Source organism: Portunus trituberculatus, chromosome 32 (genome assembly GCF_017591435.1).
Source record: "Portunus trituberculatus isolate SZX2019 chromosome 32, ASM1759143v1, whole genome shotgun sequence".
Lineage (NCBI taxonomy): Eukaryota > Metazoa > Arthropoda > Malacostraca > Decapoda > Portunidae > Portunus > Portunus trituberculatus.
This window is the reverse complement of record NC_059286.1, coordinates 2655682-2678181: the sequence shown is the minus strand read 5'-3', so window position 1 is coordinate 2678181 and position 22500 is coordinate 2655682. Positions and strand designations below refer to the sequence as shown.

General features: G+C 38.1%; 1 long non-coding RNA gene across 1 annotated transcript in view; it reads right to left on the bottom strand.

Annotated features, from left to right (window-relative positions):
- LOC123512002 overlaps positions 1-22500 on the bottom strand; it is a 149961-nt gene that overhangs the window by 19070 nt on the left and 108391 nt on the right. The window lies entirely within an intron of this gene.

Genomic DNA, 22500 nt, shown 5'->3' with positions numbered 1-22500 from the left:
TTACAAAAAGAGGCTACGTAAATTTAGTTCAAATCATAGCAAGGTATAGTTATATTCGCAACACTCTCTTTACGAATTTTTCCATTCTATAAATCAACACCGCGTTCACTTTTTATTAACATAAATTTTCTCTCTTAAACACATCCCACTCACCAATTCCAATATCAAGGGATGATTTAAAACGTGTGCATTCTTTTCTTACAATACTTCATAATCCCAATTTGCTGCGCTGAGTTGTGTCGGTATTTCAGACTGAATAATTACTTTACTTTTTGTCTGCTCCGCTACACACTACCAAGAGATGAGGTCGATTAACTGCACATACACTCGCATCGTTCTCACGCGTAGGTGGCAAGAGTTTGTTGGCATATCTAAATGGCTTAAACATATCAACTCGTGAATTATGGCATTGTTTTCATTGAGTGAGTAAGATGTCGATAAGAAATAAAGTGTTGTTTGTATTCATTCTATATTCTATCACTATTTATCAGTGGAGTATAGTGTGTGTGTGTGTGTGTGTGTGTGTGTGTGTGTGTGTGTGTGTGTGTGTGTGTGTGTGTGTGTGTGTATTATTATCCAGGTCTGCCTTTCACTACGCACACAATTTTGAATCCCTGAATTTCACAAGCCCCATAAAAATTGTCCCAGCAGTAACTAACGGATTAATATATTCAATTAATACAATCCTAAAATGGACAGATGGCCAGGCTTAATTTTAATCACAAACTGCTATTGGCTCGGGATCTCTGACGTCACAGTATGGATTACAGGGTCAAAAGAGAGAGTGGGTACAGTGAATGGTGAGGTGAGTGAATGAAGGCAGAAGCATGGACATTGTATGTGTAGTGGCATGAGAGGGATGTATCTTGTAATAATACCGATGGACTTGTATTGATTTCATCGTCTTCTTTCATTGAAATATCTGTATTGAATAGTTTGCATGGTTATAAAGGAAGAAGACTATGAGTTTCATTCAATCATTGCTATGATACGGAACAACGAAGTCATTAGACAGTAGTAGAATAAAGATTTACTCTTTTAAGAGTAGTAGATGGCTATAAAAGAATAACTAGTAATGAAAGCTTGAAAAATCAAAAACATTTACAATTTTATGCATAGTAACCTCGGATATGACGTACGTGTAGTCAGGTATGTTATGTAAAAGTTAATATCAATATAAGTGAAACTATACAATGTAGTATTAAGATTTATGAGTCCGTCTTGTGTTAATGGTGAAATAAATGAAAGTAAAAGCATACTACATGTAGATTTATCTACAGTTATAATATGTGATGGAAGCTGAGATACGTGTGTCTTGTATTTATGATGAAATAAATTAAAGTAAAATCCTACATGTAAAATTTCTCCATAGTGGCATGGAAAGTGATGTAAAGTGAGAGTACGTGACTGCTGTATCTTTAAAAAGTAAAAAAAAACAAAAAAAACTAACAAATATATTTTACCTATAGTTGCTAACAGCAATTTATGTTACAATCCTCATATTTGTTTTATCACTGCAATGAGCTAAAAAAATTACAGTATGAGTATAAATATATAAATTTTCCTAAGAATATAACAACATGCATACATGTATAAATGCTTGCTAATTATAAATGTACTCAACTTCTCTGTGTGTGTGACATGGCTTCAGCAAAATATCAAATAATATGTGAAAACTGCGGGAGGGTATTGCAACATAAAAGAATTACATTTTTACCATGGAATCTCTCTCTCACTCACTCTCTCTCTCTCTCTCTCTCTCTCTCTCTCTCTCTCTCTCTCTCTCTCTCTCTCTCTCTCTCTCTCTCTCTCTCTCTGAGCCACATTTTCACCTGAAGGCAAGATAAGAAAAATGTGAAATATCAGATACATATGATCTCAGTCAACCCTCTCACCACCATGCTCGTCCCTTGCTAACATTCAGATCACTGCAAAATAAAATATCTTCATTGGTACACTGAAAGATAAAAAGAGACAACAGGAGTAATTTTTTCATCATAAGCAACAAATCCTTAACAAGAATTCATTTCAAAATCAATGGCTAGAATTTGTATGTAACTAAAAAAAAAAAAAAGTCAAAACAAAATCAACACTGAGGCGTCTATTTTCCAGCGTACATGAACATTTAAGCACCAATGGTCAAGAAATATGTATGAAAATGTATAAAAATGTCCAGCAATGAAAGATAGTTAACCACAGACTTAATTGAAGAAATACTCGGGCGTGTCCGTTTCCTGAGGGTAATGAGACCTGCTAATGCTTTAAATTCACCGACACGCCGCCAAACTGGAAAGTAAGTAGCACCCAACCATTGACCTTTATTTTCTGACTGCATGACTTTAAGCTGAACTCCTGTGTCGCTTTGTGGAGCCTTGTTGCGTTAAAAATTCTAATCAGTGCAGGTTAAGTGATATTGACAGGCAATCAGATAGAAGAAAAGATAGATAAATAGATAGATAGATAGATAGATAGAGAGAGAGATTGATAGGGTGATAGATAAATAGATATATAAATATATACATACGTACATACAAAAACACATGCATACATAAATAAACAGACAGATAGATATAAAATGTAAAGTGCATTTACTGCAAATAAAAGACAAAAACAATAAAACAACAACCAGACAAAGAGCGAGCAGAGGGAGAGATACAGACAAACAAACACACGAAGATCCATACACACATGAGAAAAGAAAAAAAAAGCAAACACATGGAGAGACAGAGCGGCGGACAGACGAACAAATATGCACACAAAAAGACAAACCAACAGACAGATAAAAAGAAAACAGACGACAGACAGACAGGCAAAAAGACAGATGGACAAGTAAAACTGCAAATACTTCCGATGATAACCAACACGGGATATCTGAAATTGCGCAGTCCATTTACAAACATATGGCACTCATCGAAGCTTGGATAAGAAAATAAATAACAAATGGCGGCGTGTTGTGTGCAGACTGTAAAACATGTAGCACGTCATTACTGGTTGTTTACAAATAGTGAAGTATTACAGAATAAATACATAGATATAAAGATTAATAGCTACGAGATTGTTATAAATGGAAGACTGATGAGAGAGAGAGAGAGAGAGAGAGAGAGAGAGAGAGAGAGAGAGAGAGAGAGAGAGAGAGAGAGAGAGAGAGAGAGAGAGAGAGAGAGAGAGAGAGAGAGAGAGAGAGAGAGAGAGAGAGAGAGAGAGAGAGAGAGAGAGAGAGAGAGAGAGAGAAGAACAGATGAACCTTTTCCTCTATTTCTATATTCATTTAAAAGACAAAATACCAAAATTTCAAAAACTTCATAAGCCTTATAAAAACACACTTGGATACAGTTTTCCATTATTCTTAAAATGATAAACAAATAAATAGATAATTAGATAAACAAAAAGACAAACTGATAAGTAAATATGTGAGACCAAGTACAACAAATAGAAATGTAGAAGTTGTAAGCACAATTCATGCAATGTCACCACAACCGACACCAATGAAATAAGGTAAGAAAATAAATGAATAAATAAACAAGGAAATAAATAGAATGAGATACAACAAATGGAAATGCATAAGTTACCACAACAAATAAAGAAAACGAGAACTACCGACACAGCAGCATTAGGTGAAGAACACAAGGTAAAAAAATAATAAAAAAAATAAAGAATAACACGAAAACGAAGCAAGAGTGGTGGGATATCAAATCAAGTTTAAAGAAGACCTGAGTTGGAGGCATAATCTTACAACTACATTGTCCTGAAAGAGAGAGAGAGAGAGAGAGAGAGAGAGAGAGAGAGAGAGAGAGAGAGAGAGAGAGAGAGAGAGAGAGAGAGAGAGAGAGAGAGAGAGAGAGAGAGAGAGAGAGAGAGAGAGAGAGAGATTATCCCACCCCTTCATCTCTACCAAATTCCACCAACCACCATTACCAATACCATCTCTCACACAATGTTCCTTCCCTCAACTCCAAACATCTAAATCCGGAGCACAGTGTTTTCAGCGCATGACAGTCCCTTTTTCTGCCCTCTGCACCTCGAGAACACTCGAAAACACGCTCCTCCATGTGAATATTCTACCGTCGAGTTTCGCGTCATGGGCGGGACCAAAAGGCAGCACGAAAACGCTCCTTGTGAACAGGAAATCATCGCATGTGTCTAATCTCTCCCTAGTGAGATGGTGCAGAACCCACTTTGAGATTCTGTGGTGGAGTTATAAAAGAGATTCTGAAGCAAAGTGTTAACTGTTGTCCAAGGAGTAGTAGCAGGAGGCTGCAAATATCACCTGCTTTACTGGTTCCCCTTAACATGAAATATGTATCATCAATGCGAAATCCCTAACAAACTGACCAATTAACTATGAAGTCTCTGAGAACAGTCTTGATGAGAAAGCAAAGCGTTTAAGAATACTGGTGTAGCTAAATATATATATATATATATATATATATATATATATATATATATATATATATATATATATATATATATATATATATATATATATATATATATATATATATATATATATATATATATATATATATATATATATATATATATATATATTTCTCCTTTAGTGATTTTCTTATGTACGAAAACAGTATAGAAACCGTTTAATGCGCCTGTATAGCGCCTGTATGTATATATATATATGTTATTTTAAGAGTACGTATAGGTAGAGCTGTTCAGCTTCTACCCGTTAGTGGCGCAGGCAATTATATTTATAGTAGTACCCATATTAGGGCCCATATCACCACCCAAGCGCATTTTTGTTGTAACCACCTAGAACCTGGGTATCATGGTGACATGTAGGTCATTTTAACCACTCGACAAATGGCAAAGTATGAAGGGATACTTAGTGAGATTCGAACCTACGCTTGGACGTCCGCCCTATCCCACGCTCACCACCTTAACCACTACGCAACCGCCTTCCTACATGTACGCAAATGTTCCATAACTTACCAATAAATGGATGCATTAAGGATTAACTCGTGTTTACAAACTAATCCTTGAGATATGACAGTCAGTAATTGAAGAATATGAGCTGCGCATCCTGACTCTGTGATTGAATAAGGAAATGTAGCTAGGATATTCAGAAAAAAAAATAATGAATAGATAAATAGTAGTAATATTTTATAATAGAGGATAGCAAACGGAAACAAATGTAAGACAAAGTGCTTAATTTCTCACCATGTTGCAGCACTGTTCATCTACTCATCTGCATTAACTACTCAAGTGACATGAATCCTCAACTCAAATATAATGCTGCATGGCGAGTTCATAGCAAAATCTAACTTGAAAGACGTCACAAAAACAATGAGTAAAATGTTATAGCAGAAACCTTCCAGTCTCTCTTATGACTATTTTGTCTTGGTAAGCACGCACAGGTTACTCATACATCGTGAGGCAGCAAGTGCGTCACCAGTAATCAAAAGGTTAACACGTCCAGCACATGTAAATCAAACACAAGCCTTACAAATGACTGAAACCTATTTAATGATTTATCATACATTTCATAAGATTACTAATATTACCATTACCATTATTATCATAATAACAATATTAATACTAATAATTATTATGGTAATTATTATTACCATTAATATAATTATCATAAGTATTATTATCATTATTATCATTATTATTATTATTATTATTATTATTATTATTATTATTATTATTATTATTAAAATTATTATCACTATTATTATCAATACCATTATTAACATAATCATTATGAACATTGTCATTATCATTGCTATTATTATTATTATTATTATTATTATTATTATTATTATTATTATTATTATTATTATTATTATTATTATTATTATTATTATTATTATTATTATTATTATTATTATTACTATTAGTATTATTAGTATTGTTATTATTATTATTATTATTATTATTATTATTATTATTATTATTATCATTATCATTATTATTATTATTATCATATCATTTATACTATTACTGTTGGTATTACTATAGCTACTACCATAACTACTACTACTTCTATTACACTTACTACTACTACTACTACTACTACTACTACTACTACTACTACTACTACTACTACTACTACTACTACTGCTACAACAACAATTACTATTACTATTACTACTACTACTACAATTACCACTACTACTACTACTACTACTGTACTTTTATTACTACAACTACTACTACATTACTTTCTTAATTCTTTTTTCTACCCATTCTTCAGCTTCCTATCATTTCAAGCTGCATCACGTGACATACACCATTACAGGAGCTCCAGAGTGTGTTGTAAGGTGGAAAAGGCCGGAGAAGGACATGGTCTCATCTACTTGGCGAAATGATGCGAGTTACGAAATGCTGTAGAATTCGTAACGTTTGGTCATTTCCTTCTCAAAAAAAAAAAAAAAGCAATAAATAGAATAACAAAATGGATTCATTGAGTGAATGAATCATTTATTTTGAGAGATTTGGCAATAGTTAGGGTAAAAATATACGGGATATGAGAGAGAGAGAGAGAGAGAGAGAGAGAGAGAGAGAGAGAGAGAGAGAGAGAGAGAGAGAGACGAGTAAATGAGAGAGAAAGATGAGCGAGAGAACGACTAAACAAGCTATAAGAAAGTGCAAGCGGGAAAGTGAGCAAGATGGCGACCGAGAAAGTAAGTGATATGGTGAACGAAAGAATGAGCCAGAGGGTGAGCGAGTGGCTTAGGTTAACATAACAATTACGGTGTGCTCATCTTACCATGAAACAGATAACAATATATATGTATAAAGGAGAGCTCCAAGAGCCTTGATAGATGTACTATACGCCAGGCCAGCAGTGTTTGAAAGTTGATAAGACAACGTTCTGGACATTGGGGTCGGCTTGTACCCCCAATCTTCCAATACATATCACACATAACAAGGCAGACAAGATGCTCGGGGTTAGTAATTTTTCTTATGTAAGAGGGGCAAGCTGGGCAAGGGCAACATAAAGAAAAAGGTTCTCTTAGTTGTCAGTCCCCTTGGAGGTCCGAGAGAGTTAGCTAAAAGAAAGGAATAAATGTCTTGAAACCTTCCTTTGAAATGAAAACAAGTCATAAGAAGTTGGAAATACAGAAGCAGGCTCCAGAGTTTAGCAGAGAAGGCTGTGAATGGCTGAGAGTTCTGGCTAACTTTTGAATTAGAGTTGGACAGAGTAAGGGCATAGTACTGCAAATAAATGATGAGCTTAGATTTGAAAATAGAATCTGGAATATTAAGTATAGTAGATGACTGGAATAGATTCGGAAATCAGGTTTTTGTGCTGAATCAATAGTAAAATATAAAAGATTAGACAAACTGACGGATAGTTTAGGTTAGGTTATAGGGGAACTTCAACTAATGGATGTACAAATTCCTACAGGTTCTTTTAGTTCTTATGGTAGAGAATACGTCACAACACAAAAACGAAACATTTTTTTTAAACACCCCCCAAAAAGTTAAAAGAATTAAAGGAAATATCAAATAATATCTAGCCTGTGTAATGTTTATGGGTGTCTAATTAATAGAAATGAGAGCTTCAAAGTGGTTTGTGATCAAGGAATTTTACGTAGAATACCAGAAGAATAACTAATTTAACGATAAAATAATATCATGAAAAGAGCTGGCTTAAAAAAAAAAAAATGTAAGTATAATGATGAACGTTCCGAGCATCATAGATTGAGTAAAAAGTTTTGTAATCAATACAAACTCAAAATGCAAACACTGAAAAAATGAATCATCGGTAAAAACTTATTTCTTTTAATGCTAAGCCTCAATGATTGCTTCTAAGCACCGTGAGTGACACGCGCAGCATTTCACTTTTGATTTATAAGGATATTTTGCTCCTGAATGCACATGCTGGGATACGAAAAATCGTTCGGATGAAAAAATAAATGAATAAAAATATTAATACGAGTATGAATGCGTGTCAGCAGAATGAGGGTGAGGGTTGCTGCTTTTTCTGTAGTAGTAGTAGTAGTAGTAGTAGTAGTAGTAGTAGTAGTAGTAGTAGTAGTTGTTGTTGTTGTTGTTGTTGTTGTTGTTGTTGTTGTTGTTGTTGTTGTTGTTGTTGTTGTTGTTGTTGTTGTTTTTGTTGTTATTTTTGTTGTTGCTGTTGTTGTTGATGTTATTATTTTTGTTGTTGTTGTTGTTGTTGTTGTTTGTTGACCATGAGGGTATGTTTGTTGCATATTATGATCAAAAGTATTAATTGAACGAAACTTACTAATTAAACCTAACCAAAACCTAAGCCAACCCAAATATTAAACATATTAGAATAACACTACATTGATATCGTACTCTAAGACATAAGAACATAAGAACATAAGAGAAAAGCGAAGCTGGAAGAGGCTGTCAGGCCTACACGTGGCAGTCCCTGTATGAGCAAAGCTACTTACTTCCAAATATTATTCTCATCCATAATGTTATCTAATCTTATTTTAAAGCTCCCTATTGACTCAGCACTGACAACATGATTACTTGGTTCGTTCCATTCATCAACCACTCTGTTAGAGAAATAGTTTCTTCCCATTTCTCTTCTTACACTAAATTTCTCACCAGAAGTGTACCGCGTAATCTAGATGCGGTCTAACCAGAGCCATATATGATTTTAATATTACCTCGGGACTTATGCTTTTAACATTATGGTGGATGTGGTAACAGGTACAGTATTAATAGTATAGAAACAATGATAGAAGAAATATTTTAACAGTAGCAGCAATAATGGAAACACTAAAGGTTACTACATACCTCTCCTCTCTAAACCTCGATGCACAAGAAAACTTTTTCTCACCCTACTTTGTCCTCCTCTAATACATAATATCAATTTTCAATCACCCATACCTTTCTCTGTTAAACTGTGGAACTCAATACTTGGTTCTGCGTTTTCTCCTTTTTATGACTTAGACTCTTTAAGCGGGAGGTTTCAAAACATTTATCTTTCAACTTTTGACCATCTTTTATGACCTTTCGCTTGGGACTGACGATTTCTTTTTTAGGTATTTTTGTAACCCTTGACCAGTGGCTCTTTTACAGAAAAAAAGACAACAGTACATGGCGATTGTGACCATTGAAAAGTGATACAGATAGATGGAAACAAATGGTGAATGGTAAATGGTGAGTATTAATATATCACTGGTACACGTATACACAAGTGCAATCCCAGAGACACATTAAAGGTGAATGACAATGAAGACTATACTGCAAGGTGGGCTTAGTGAACGTATGAACACAGGAGTACAGGTGGAGGTAAGTCATGATGGTGATGGACGGTGAAGACACAGATATGATAGAGCAAATGATAGAGCAGATGCAAAATGCTCTCTTATAAGCTCCTCACTACCAAATAAGGACCAAAAATATCACCGCAGATTTACTACAACCACAGAAAAAATGTAAAATATCTGATGAGCAAAATATGAAGCGAGGAGAGGAAGGGATGAAAAGGAGGGAAAGGTTACAGGGGACAACATGCATCGATGTAAAAAAAAATGAAAAAAATACGATTGGTTTAAGAGGAGGAGGAGGAGGAGGAGGAGGAGGAGGAGGAGGAGGAGGAGGAATACATAGGAATACATAGGAAAGACGAGTGACAGGAGGCCTTGCGACCTATAACGAGGTCACTCGTTTACTAAACTACACGTACATAAGCTATATACTTAGTAGGAGGTAAGGATAGAACAGATGAAGCTCCTCCCCACCAATCCCTCCGGCGTCACCCGGCAAGAAATAAGACGAAAAATACACCCCGACTGCTGAGAAGGACAATCGGGGAAATTTATATAGGAAAGATGGGAAAAAAAGAGAGTACTAATGGAACTACTACTATCGCTAAGAAAAAGAGGTATCTAGTGTAACTACTACTATCGCTAAAAGGAAAAAAAAAATTATCGGAAACCATTTTCTTTATAAAACTTGTCTAATTTACTTTTGAACGTAGCTACCGTGTTAACTTGGACGACGGACGCTGGCAGCTTGTTCCAGTGTTCAACTATTCTTACGTTAAAAAAGGAGGAGGAGGATGAGGAGGAGGAGGAGGAGGAGGAGGAAGGAGATGGAGGAGGAGGAGGAGGAGAAGAGAAATGGAGGGGAGATGGGTGGACTAGAGGTAATAGCTTTGAAGGGAGAAGGGAAGGGAAGGGAGATGAGGAGGAAGGAGGAAGAAGGGAGAGGAGGAAACATAAAGGGGTCAGAGAGAGAGAGAGAGAGAGAGAGAGAGAGAGAGAGAGAGAGAGAGAGAGAGAGAGAGAGAGAGAGAGAGAGAGAGAGCAGTTTGTTAGCGGGAAGTGGGAAGGAAAGGGGATAGATGGGGAAGAAATGTGAGGGGATAGTATATTGAAAGATAGAGAGAGACAGAAGGGAGGTGAGGGAGGGATCTGGAACATTAGGTAAAGAGCAAGGGAGAGAGGAAGAGGAGGGTGCGGGGACAGTAAATTCTGCAGGAAAGGGTGGGAGAGATAAGAGAGAGTTGAGAAAGAGGGGAGAAAGGGGGTAGCAGTAATTTGAGGGGACAAGGGAATGGGAGCAGCCACTAGATTTAAAGCGGTGATAGAGAGAGAAGAGAGGGAGAGAGAGAGAGAGTGGTGACAGCAAGTTTAAGTGGGGAAAAAAGAGGGAGAAGGAAAGAGGGGACAGGCGTCTGAGGAAAAGGAGGTTTGGAAGAGAAAGATAAGGATATGACACCTAATTTTAACACGGAGAAGAGAAAACAGAGATGAGTGTTGGGGTTAGATTAAGATGAAGTTATTAGAGACGTTTATTCAGAAGACATGGAATGGTGGTGGTGGTGGTGGTGGTGGTGGTAGTGATAACGAAGATTAAATTTCACTCATACCGTACAAAATCAATGCACACACCACCAATAATCACCCACGTTCATATTTCCTAGGTAACTATTCTCCTCCACAAGGGTTTAATCGAAGCTACGTAGAAATTCAGCGAAGTTCCATGTAGCAGTGCAGTGTTCCATTGTCCTGCTCGCGTAACATTTTTCAATACCCCATCCCAGTTCTACCTCGTTATCTGCGACCGGAATACGAGTGAGCGGTATCACGATGCACTTTTATCACAGGAGAATGTAGGCAGGTAGGTGGGTGTAAGCGGGAAGCAGAGCCGTGCCGCAATACTGCCCAAACCTTCGTGCCTGTGTCGATAGCCGCTGGATATGCACGCGAGGCTGATCAGACCAAAAGGAACGTCGTTGTATCGCTGAAATTAGACACTTTGTAAATCTATGAGAGGAAAGGAAAAGGTTAATTGACTTTTTGAATGCCAACTGGATACGAACACGGTGTAATAAACTCACATTTGATAGCGCCGAAAGAACAGTGGAGGTAATAACACTTGATGACCTAGAAAGCTGGAAATTAATTTGATGAAAAAAGTAAGCTACGTTCAATCAGAAAAAAAAAAAAAACTTGATCACACTTGGCAGTCTACAACACGGAATACTTAATACCACAAAAAAAAAAAAAAAAAAAAAAAAAAAAAAAAAGTGATCTAATACAGTATAATGATGAAAGATATCGGATCACACATAAAGACAAGTCACTGCTATACTTATCGAAATCTACAAGGCAGGTAAACAAAACACAAAATCATAAGTAGCAATACCTGACTAAAACAGTGAAAACAACACACTCATGATCACACCAAAGGCAAGCCGTTGAATTGGTAACACGCACAGCAAACCCAGAATGCAGCACATCTATTAGGGAGGAAAAAAGTAATTATGCGATCTTATCAGTACCCAACATCAGCAGAGTGCCGTTAACATCCCTGGCACGTAAGAAACATTATCCAATCACGGTTATGTTCCCGCGCCGTCCTGTTTATGGCTGTGGTAGATCTTACGCTTCGTACATAGAAAGCAGCTCCTGCCTGGGTGGAATTGATGGCTGGGTGAGGTTAATGGTAGTGGAGGTTGTAGTGTTGGTAGTTGTAATTGTAGCATTGGTGGTAATGGTAGTAGTAGTAGTAGTAGTAGTAATGACAGTATGATGAGAATGGTAATGTTGGAGATTATGGTAGTAATGATGATAATAAAAGAAAGGAGGAAGGAAAAATAAGAATTAGATGAAAGAAAGGGAAAAAAAACTCAGGATAATGATGGCTAAGAATATTAGATACAGAAGAAACAAAGAAGGAAAAAAATATGAAAAGAATGAAAAGAAAGTAAAATACTACAATGAATACATAGAAAGATATGATACGTAAACAAATGAAACAAACAGTACGTAAATAAATAAATACTACACCAATGAATAAACTTATGAATAACATATGCGCAAGTAAATAAATAAACAGATAAATAAGCAAACAGCACACGCCTGAATCCCACTTCCATGCCTGCAGCCTTTTACATGCAGATTTCCCTCTTTCCTTCCTTACCCCACCAACACAGAAAAAAAAAAAATAATAATATATATAAAAAAAAAAAAAAACAAGAAAACATGCGGTCGACGAACAGCAAGCTAAAAAAATCCTCCCCAAAAAAGAGAGAAAAAATTGAATAAAGAAAACATAATATAGAAAAAGAGAAGAAAAAAAAAATCACAGGCACTCTATCTCACGTAAAATATCAGTAAGCTTTCTTTCCCTGAATACATAAACTGCAAAAAGATCAGCCCCTCCAATCTGCCGCTCTGAGAAACTGGACTATAACAGGAGGTATATGGAGCATACCTGCAGACCGCCGCTCCCTCCCCGCCGCGCAGTGACGGTCCGGTGGCACAACACACCTGGAAATGGTCACCTCGTAAAACCTTCACCCGCACCGCAACGACGGACACCTGTAGCCCCCCTCCCTCTCTCCAGTGTTACGGAAATGGCCCCGGACACGCTGTGGTATAGGACGCCCGTGTCTTAGGGAGATTTATGTTCAAAGTTTCGGTTGGGTCAAAATATGAGGTGTGTGTTTGTTATCTCTCTATTTGATTTGTTTATACATTTATTTTTTAAAGGTGTGTGTTTCGTGTTGTGTTGTGATGCGTTAGTCAAGTTGTTAGCGTTGAGTTTGGTGTGAGGGAGTGCGATTCATTACTGATTGATTGACTGATTGATTTTCACCGAGTGTTTTGTCTTGTGTCGTTTGTGAGCCCAGTTTATAGCTATGACAGGAATATAAAAAGTTGAAATGATTGTTTGATTAATTTGTTGTCGATCTTTCAGTGATAGAATTATTTCATTATGAGGATAAGCAAAAATAAGGGATTGCAACGTGTGGAACTGCAGGTTTCTTGCAGCTTCTCTTATGGCATTGTCTTCTAAAGATCCTTAAACCTTCATTCATAATTAGAAAAATCAAATTAACTAAAATACTATCAAAATATACCCATAAATACTGATGAAATTTGGTGAACTATGCAGTTAAAAAGCAAAAAAAAAAAAAAAAAAAACAGAACAAGAGTCGGTTCAGAAGCTAAACATGTTAATAATGAAAAAGCCAGAGATGTAAGTGTAGAGTGAAAAGAATAAAGTTACTGTCATTATCATTGCTAAATATAAATGTTTTTCATGTCACTTGTACCATCTCAGGTTACCTACCTCTCTTTAAGTTAGGTGTCTTGTCTGTATAGTACGGCTTGCCACCTGTACCTCACCTGCAAACCACCTGTACTTCACATAATATTACCTGAGAAAAATGATTTGCTTGTAACTGTCATTTCCATATCTAACTATGCTATAATCAACATTTCTCATCTACTAATTACCTGTATACAATTTTCACGTCACCAGTCTATAGCTACTACATATAACCTGTCTTCTACCTTTGCGGTGCCTAGACGTCAACTGTAAGTCATCTCAATATCACATGTATATAGTCATTTTATATAAACTGAATGTTACCGACCTGCAAATTACCTGTAGAGCGCCAAGTATCCTGTACACTATTTCGACTCACTCACATCAATTTTCCAAAGAGATTAACGATCCAGATCTCTGCCATGCATAATACGAAATGGAGAAATACATCATGCAATACAAGTCACAATCCAACGGTGTCTATTGCACGAATGAATACTTAGTGAACGAATGACTGTGGATTTATGGAACACATTTGTAACGAATCCAAATTGTTCTTCCCAGATTAATGATTCGATCGCCTTAATTCCACTTCTCTGTTCACTTTTTTTTTTTTTTTGTAAATATGAAAAATTGTGATAGAAAGCTCAATCAGTCCTCCCACTCGGAATTAGAGGAAGAGAGAGAGAGAGAGAGAGAGAGAGAGAGAGAGAGAGAGAGAGAGAGAGAGAGAGAGAGAGAATAAACCTAGGTAAGTAAAGGGAAATGATAGTGTTTTTGTCTGTTGTTGTTTCTCTCTCTCTCTCTCTCTCTCTCTCTCTCTCTCTCTCTCTCTCTCTCTCTCTCTCTCTACACATACACACGCACTTACTTAATCTTACTGTAATAACACTTGCAATCATAAAGCAGAAAAAAAGAAAGAGAAAAGAAAATCTACCTTAATTTAACCTAACTTAAATCTAACCTAAACTAACGCAGCATGATCTAACTTAACCTAATGAAACCTAACATGATCCATCTTCACCTAACTATAACCTAATCTAACCTCACTTAACCTTACCAATCCTAACATAACGAACCTCAAGCTAAACCAATCCAGATTAACCCAGCAATTACCTCCTTTCCTCATATGTACTGTACCATCGATCCCCAGCAGCCCTCTTTAATTCCCTGAGCGTGGTCCATTTCCCGGAATTCTGGGTCAGACTAGACACACACGAGGCGACCAAGGCTTGCTAACATCCCCGCAGGCACTTTTGCTGTGATTAAATGCCCCGCACTAGGGACTGTTCTCTGTTTTCGGCCGGATGATGTGGGTGAGTGATGTGGCAGGTAGGTTGTTTAGCCTCAAGTGGACACTGCTGTTTTCATTTCATCTGGCTAGCGAGGAAATGACGACGTTCTCTTTTCCTCCTTCTCTTCTCGCCTTCCTTCCTTCCTTCCTTCCTTCCTTGACTGTGCACTCAACTAATTGCAAGTCAGTTTTTACTTTCTTCTCCCTCTTCCTACTTCTACTCCTGGTCGTTCTAGTTATTTTATGCATTACTTTGGTGTGCCTTTACTTTCTTACTCAATTATTTTCTTATTTCCATTCCTTACTTCCTTCACTTTTCGTACGTATTCATTTTTTCTCCCTTATCATATATCCTGTCCTCTTTTTTTTCTTTTATTCTTTGCTTTTCCTACGTTTCCTTCTCCTCTTCCTCCTCCTCTATTTCCTTAGGTTCTTCTATCTGGTCTTCCTCCACCTCCAGTTTCTCTCTTACTCATATTATTCTTATTCCTCCATCCCCTCTTTCTTCCCCTATTATCTTCTTCTTCTTCCTCCTCCTCCACCTCCTCCTCCTGCCCACCAGTTGAAGCAAATGTTGCATTCAAGGAACGCAAAATTAGAGTTCTCATGTTGAAAATGTTTTGCCTTTGTTGTTTTGAGGATTTCTTATTTTATACAAAGTCTGGCGGAAGAAAATAGAATGTAGTGATTACATTTCCCTTCAGGTAAACTTTTTCCTGTGTGGTGTGTGTGTGTGTGTGTGTGTGTGTGTGTGTGTGTGTGTGTGTGTGTGTGTGTGTGTGTGTGTGTGTGTGTGTGTGTGTGTGTGTGTGTGTGTGTGTGTGTGTGTGTGTGTGGTATCTTGGATTATTCATTCTTTTCATTTTAGTAGTTAACTCATTACCTTAGTATGAAATTTGTTTACCTCACCAAGTGGCCAGAAGAAAGGACCAGTACTTTTTTGTGGGCTCACTGAATTAAACCTAAGCTATTATACCTCCCAGGGCGCTGCTTCCACCACCAGCAGGCAACACGAGGCGGTCCTGCGCTCGCCTTTAAGAGCCTCACAGGGTAGGGAACATTGGCAAGTCGCTACATACTCAAGGGAAGGAATATGATAACTACATTTGCTTAATATTAGAATGGAATCTCCCACGTGCAGGTTGTAACGGGTGTGCGAAAAGTGTACAAATAGAAAATGTTGTTTTTATCCTCCACGTGATTATTTTGTTACTGGCCTGAATTTTTACATACTTTTACGGTATTTTGTTATTAGTTCTTTTTTCCTGGTCGGAGATATTAACTAGGATTGCTTTCCATATACGTATAATAAAATTTGTCTTTTTTGTTGCATATGATGTTGCACAGAGAAGAGTTTTTATTTATCATTTAGTAATATTGCTTTTATGCATTTGACTTAACAACAATGATTTATAATTCTTACTACTACTACTACAAATACTACTACAAATACTACTACTACTACTACTACTACTACTACTACTACTACTATCACCACTACTGCTCTTGTTAAAACAGTTACAGCATTATTACATTCTACAACTACGATTAATAAAGCTAAAACTTATATAACACCGGCATCACCATTGCATCAACACTACGATCACCACCATCACCACACCGCAGCTCTCGCCACCGTGTCCAAATCGCCGGAAACACTGCCTGACGAGCACTGCCTCCCGAATGTTTCTTTACGGAGGAAATAACGAGTTTAGATTCCTCTGATGAAAAAGGAGGAGGTTGCTCAGCTGTAATAGGAATTTAACGTGAGCTCGCCCGCAGGATATCATTCCTTTTGTCACGAGTTTCTTGGATTGAGAAAGGAGAGTAATAAAAGCAAGGTGAAAATATAAATTGTTCGTAATTCTAGTTTCAGTGCAAACACTTGTTAAAATTGTTCCGCTGACTCTCTGTTCTAATTGTTCGTCAACTGCTAGCGAAAAATGTCATAATTAAATAAATGTTAGGAAGTTTCTCGAGTAAAATAGTAATGATAAATAATGCGATTGTTCCAAGATTTATGTCACATATATATATATATATATATATATATATAGAGATAGAGAGAGAGAGAGAGAGAGAGAGAGAGAGAGAGAGAGAGAGAGAGAGAGAGAGAGAGAGAGAGAGAGAGAGAGAGAGAGAGAGAGAGAGAGAGAGAGAGAGAGAGAGAGAGAGAGAGAGAGAGAGAGAGAGAGAGACTGTGTGTGTGTGTGTGTGTGTGTGTGTGTGTTTTGCTCTGGAGTCATACAAGCGTACATAAATACATGCATACAAAGGGAACACACACACACACACACACACACACACACACACACACACACACACACACACACACACACACACACACACACACACACACACACACACACACACACACACACACACACACACACACACACACACACACACACACACACACACACACACACACACACCTTCCTTACCTTATCACAATACGAAACACTCCTGCCGCTCACGTTACGGCGGCCGAAGCCCATCGCCACCACCATTACCACCACCATTACCACCGCAATCACCACTGCAGATATTACCAACACCATCACCACCACCACCCGAAACACCATTACCACCCCCATCTGCCAACACCACAAGCTTGCTCCCATTCCTTCACCTCCACCATTGCTAACACAAAATACACCACCACTACTATCACCACCACTACTGACCTACCTATACCACCACCGCCAACACCACTACTACCACCACCACCGCCACTAACCCCACTGCCGCAATATGCAAGCTTAATGTGTAACTTTGGCCATAAAATTTCTCCAACATGGAAGAGTTGAAAAAAATAAATAAATAAAACATTAATTTTGGCCCTTGTAGCGGAGGCGTCTGGGTGGTGGTCAGGGTGCCTATCTGTGTAGTCAGGGCCAGCCAAGACAGCCTGTCTACTTACTCCCTTTTCATCTGCACCTTAGTATTTCCCAGGAAAAGGTTGATAGTGTGGGAGTCTTATAATAGGATGCTTTGTTTCATACTAATACTCCTCAGTTTAATAAGGCAAATGTGTATTCTCTCTCTCTCTCTCTCTCTCTCTCTCTCTCTCTCTCTCTCTCTCTCTAAAGCTGCACATACGAGTAAATAAACATTCGCCACCCAGTCATTCACTTACGGCTGACCAATACTTAATGTAGCCTCACAAAATCATGTAAGTTTCATGAGTCTTCGTGAATTTTCTTGAAATGAAGCAGAAAATCCTTAACAGCGAAACTGCCCCTCTCTACTCCGCTCAGTCCCGCCTCGCCCTCAGCCTTCGGCCTGATGAGAACAGACCTTCCTGCTGCACCACTTATAACAATTTACCTGGCATAATTTTCTGGCTAGTTCCATTAAGCAAAATATACATAACTTCGTTTACTCTTCCGGAAAATCATTTTTGACCAATAAAGTAATTTCCTGCAGCAGCCCAGCCACGTCTGATTACGAATCTAATTACACTTTCCTATCTAACGCCTTCACGCTTTTGCGTCCACTGTATTATCAAGTGTACATTTATTCTAGATGGTGTCACAATGTCAACAGAATATCATGTTTATCAATTTAATACATTCATTTATAGACATATATAACATATTCATATCACATATTGACTAAAGAGTTCCGCAAAGACCAGAAGAAATTGCTGATGTATTCAGCAATGTTCATGTTGTAAATCAAAGGAAGATCAATACATGGAGTAATGAGCTGTTGTCCTTGTACCAAGAGTTACGCTAAAATAAAGAACTAAAGATACCATTGATACAGGAAATTGAATTTCATGAATACAACAGAAATTGACAAAAACAGACAAGAACAAGACAAGAAACAAAACGAAATAAGTAAATACAAAAAATAGAAAATAAAAAAAAGATAAATAATTGCTTTACATGACGACTGAGAAGGAGTAAAGATACAACGGGTGAAAGTACTAACCAAACAACGCTAAATGTACCTATAACATTCATCAAAACACTACAGTACTGCCTTGGGGAACAGTACAAACATTAGCCACACCACACTCCTGACAAGCCGAATCGAGCCGCTGCCTCTCCTGCACACACTCTCCTTTATTCCCCTCAAGTCGCGGCTTTCACGGCAGAGACATATTTGACACTCAGCGCCGCACCAGCCCGGCTTGCGAGATGGCCACCCTGAGAATACCACGCTGCTTTTATCATCGCTGTAATTAAGGTTCAAGCGGCGTCCATTAAGAGGTGAAGCAGTGCGGCTGGTGCGGAATACCGTAAGCAGGAATGACACATCACGAGATCCTCCCTTGTTGCTCTGAAGAATTCCAGACTAATCCCACGGCCTCTACTGTGTTGCTCTAGCCCCCAAAGTACCGAAAGGGGTAGCGGAGGAAGGGCGAATGGGAAAGACGTGGTGAAGGAAGGAAATGTTAAGGTGATGAAGGCAAGAGATGGGATGAGATAGGGAGAAGTTGAGACGAGGGAGAGGGAAGGAAAAGGTAATGGAGGGAAAAGTTGGGTTGTTAGAGGGGAAAAAAAAGGATGAGGCTGGGAAAGAGGTGTGATGATGGAGGGAAAATACGGATGAGAGACGGTGGAAGGTGAAATGAAAGAAAGGGGTCTCTGGATAAACGAAGCTGAGGAGAGGAAAAGTTATGGAACGGTAGGAAAAAGAATCAAAAAGTTAGGAAAGTTAAAAAAATAAATGGAGGGAAATAGACATAATAAAAAGCGACAGCATGTGGAGAGAAAAAAAAAACATGAGAAGCGAAAAGAAAAAGAAAGAGAAGAATAAAGGAACGAAAAAGAACACCATGGAAGAGGAAAAGAATAGAGTGATGAAGGAAAACTTGAGCTGGAGAGAACGAGGGATTGAAAGAGATAAAAGGACGCGATAGTGTCCTGGGATAGAGAAAGGGAGGGTGAGGGAGGAAAAACAAAGTTGAGGAAGAGAAAAAAAAAAAATACCGTTCAAAAGGAAAGAGGGAGTGGAGGACGATAAAATAAGAGTGAAGAAATCAAAAAGAGGTTAAAGGAAGGAAAAGAACAGTGAAGGAAACAAAAATTGAAGACTGAGAATAGAAAAGGAGAATATGAAGAAACTAACAAAGAAGAGAGAATTAAGGAAGAATATATTGTTGTATAAGAAAATTAGAGAGGAGTAGAGAGAAAATAATGAGTGAAAAACGCTGTGGACAGAGGAAAGAAATGACGAGGAAGGAGAAAGGAGGAAAAGAAAATGCGAGTTAAGAAGAAAACAAATGGTTATGTAAGAAAATGAGATTAAAGGAAAGAGAAAATGTAAGAATAAAATAGAAAACAGCATAAGAAAGAAAATAGAGGAGAAAGATAAAAAGCACAGAAAAAGATACGTTGAGGAGAAAATAAGTTGATTGCACAAGAAAATAAAGCTAAAAGAGAAAAAAAACAGTAAGAAAAGAATAAAGAAGAGAGAAAAAAATAAAAGTGAGGAAATTGAAGAAACGAACAAAAAGAAGTTACGAAGAAATTAAACTGGTTGTGTAAGAAAATTAGATTACAAAAAAAAGAAGGGATAAAAAAGTGAGTGAGCAGAAAATAATAGAAAACAGAGAAAAGAAAACACGAGAAAGGAAAAACGAGGAAAGAAAAGGACAGATAAGGAGAAAATAAACAATTGCAAAAAAAAAAACAAGACCAAAGGAGAGAGAAAAAAAAATACGAATATGGTTTAGAGTTTAGAGAACACAAAATGGAAGAAACGAAAAACAGGAAAAGGAGGGACGAGTAAAAGAAAACAGCAAGAACAACAAAAAATGGGCTTGTCTAGGAAGAATATCAAGCTTTCTGAACGTGCCAGCATTGCAGAGGACGAGTTGGTCTTACGAGTATTTCAAAGAGAAACCACGACACACGACAGAGAGCGGTAAAGCAAAGCGAGGAGAAGAAGGTGGAGGAGGAGGAGGAGGAAGAGGAGGAGGGGGAGGAGGATAGAAGAGAGTGCACACAGTCTTGAGAGGACGGCGAAGAGAACCTGGAGACGGGAAGGAACGAGATGACGAAGGAGGGAATGCTTTTGAAGTGATAAAAAGGAGAGCGTGAGGTTGCAAGTGAGGAGAAGAGCTAGAAAAAGAAAGCGGTAGGTTTTTGAGGGGATGAAAGGGGAATAAGGAGAAATGGGACGTAGATTAGACACAGAAACTGGAACATGTATAGCGGAGGAAAGAGAGTGGAAAAAAAGGAGAGAGGAGAAGATAGCAGCAAGACGATGGGGAATGAAGATGTACAGTTAGGTAAGGGAAGCACGACAAGAGGAAACAGTTACGAGGATGGCAAGAGAGAGAGAGAGAGAGAGAGAGAGAGAGAGAGAGAGAGAGAGAGAGAGAGAGAGAGAGAGAGAGAGAGAGAGAGAGAGAGAGAGAGAGAGAGAGAGAGAGAGAGAGAGAGAGAGAGAGAGAGAGAGAGAGAGAGAGAGAGAGAGAGAGAGAGAGAGAGAGAGAGAGAGAGAGAGAGAGAGAGAGAGAGAGAGAGAGAGAGAGAGAGAGAGAGAGAGAGAGAGAGAGAGAGAGAGAGAGAGAGAGAGAGAGAGAGAGAGAGAGAGAGAGAGAGAGAGAGAGAGAGAGAGAGAGAGAGAGAGAGAGAGAGAGAGAGGAGAGGAGAGGAGAGAGAGAGGAGAGAGAGAGAGAGAGAGAGAGAGAGAGAGAGAGAGAGAGAGAGAGAGAGAGAGAGAGAGAGAGAGAGAGAGAGAGAGAGAGAGAGACCGAAAGAAACACTGAGAATAACAATGACAGAGAAATATAGTGAAATAAGAGAACTATCACGCGAAGACACAAAGAAAATACATCTAAAAGACAATACGGTAACTGAGCGAAAGAGATCATTTCCAAAAACAAAGGCAAAGCAAAACTGTAAAGGAAAAACAAGCACAAAAGGACTCAGAGCAAAGGAAATTTTATATACAGCTCTACGAAAGTAACGGGGATGTGTTTCCATAAGCACAAACAAGGCAATATAAAACATAATAACAAACATGAGATTACCCCTCGTAGAAACAAATATCGTTGTCAGTTACATTTCTAAAGACATACGTAAGAACACAGGAATCGGAGCAACACAAGACAAAACAACAACACAACACAGACACATAAAAAGATAATCTAATCAGCATTTCTATTCGGCCGCCAGTTACTTTTCTGAGAACCTTTAAGAGCTTACATAAACCAAGGTACAAAAAAAACAACAACATAACATAAGCTTATAAACAACGATCTAATTAGCATTTATCATTGCCTGTTTTCTAATAACACTATTCTAAACCTCATTACGTACATCTTACTTTCCCTTACTTCATTCCCTTCATCTCTCTTCTACACAGAGACAGCAAAACATCAAGAAACAAAAAAGAGAATGAACACAACACACACGAAAGGCTTCCTAGCAGAACACGTCACCACACATCACGAAAGATTACACCAACAGGGGGCTTGGGAAGGGAAGGGGGCACCGGACTGGCTTGGGGAAAGGGTAGAGAATGAGTTGCTACTAATTTACGACACCATTCCGGACATGAACCTTCGGGAGTGTTTATCCGGCGGCCAGAAATCCCACGGGCCACGGAACGGTCTCAGATTTCAGGGTAACGATGCGAGATTGAAGGTTAGGCAGCGGTGGTTGGTAGCGGCTGATGGTGACTCGAGTACTGGTGAAGGATGTGATGGTATGAGTGATAGTGATGGTATTGAC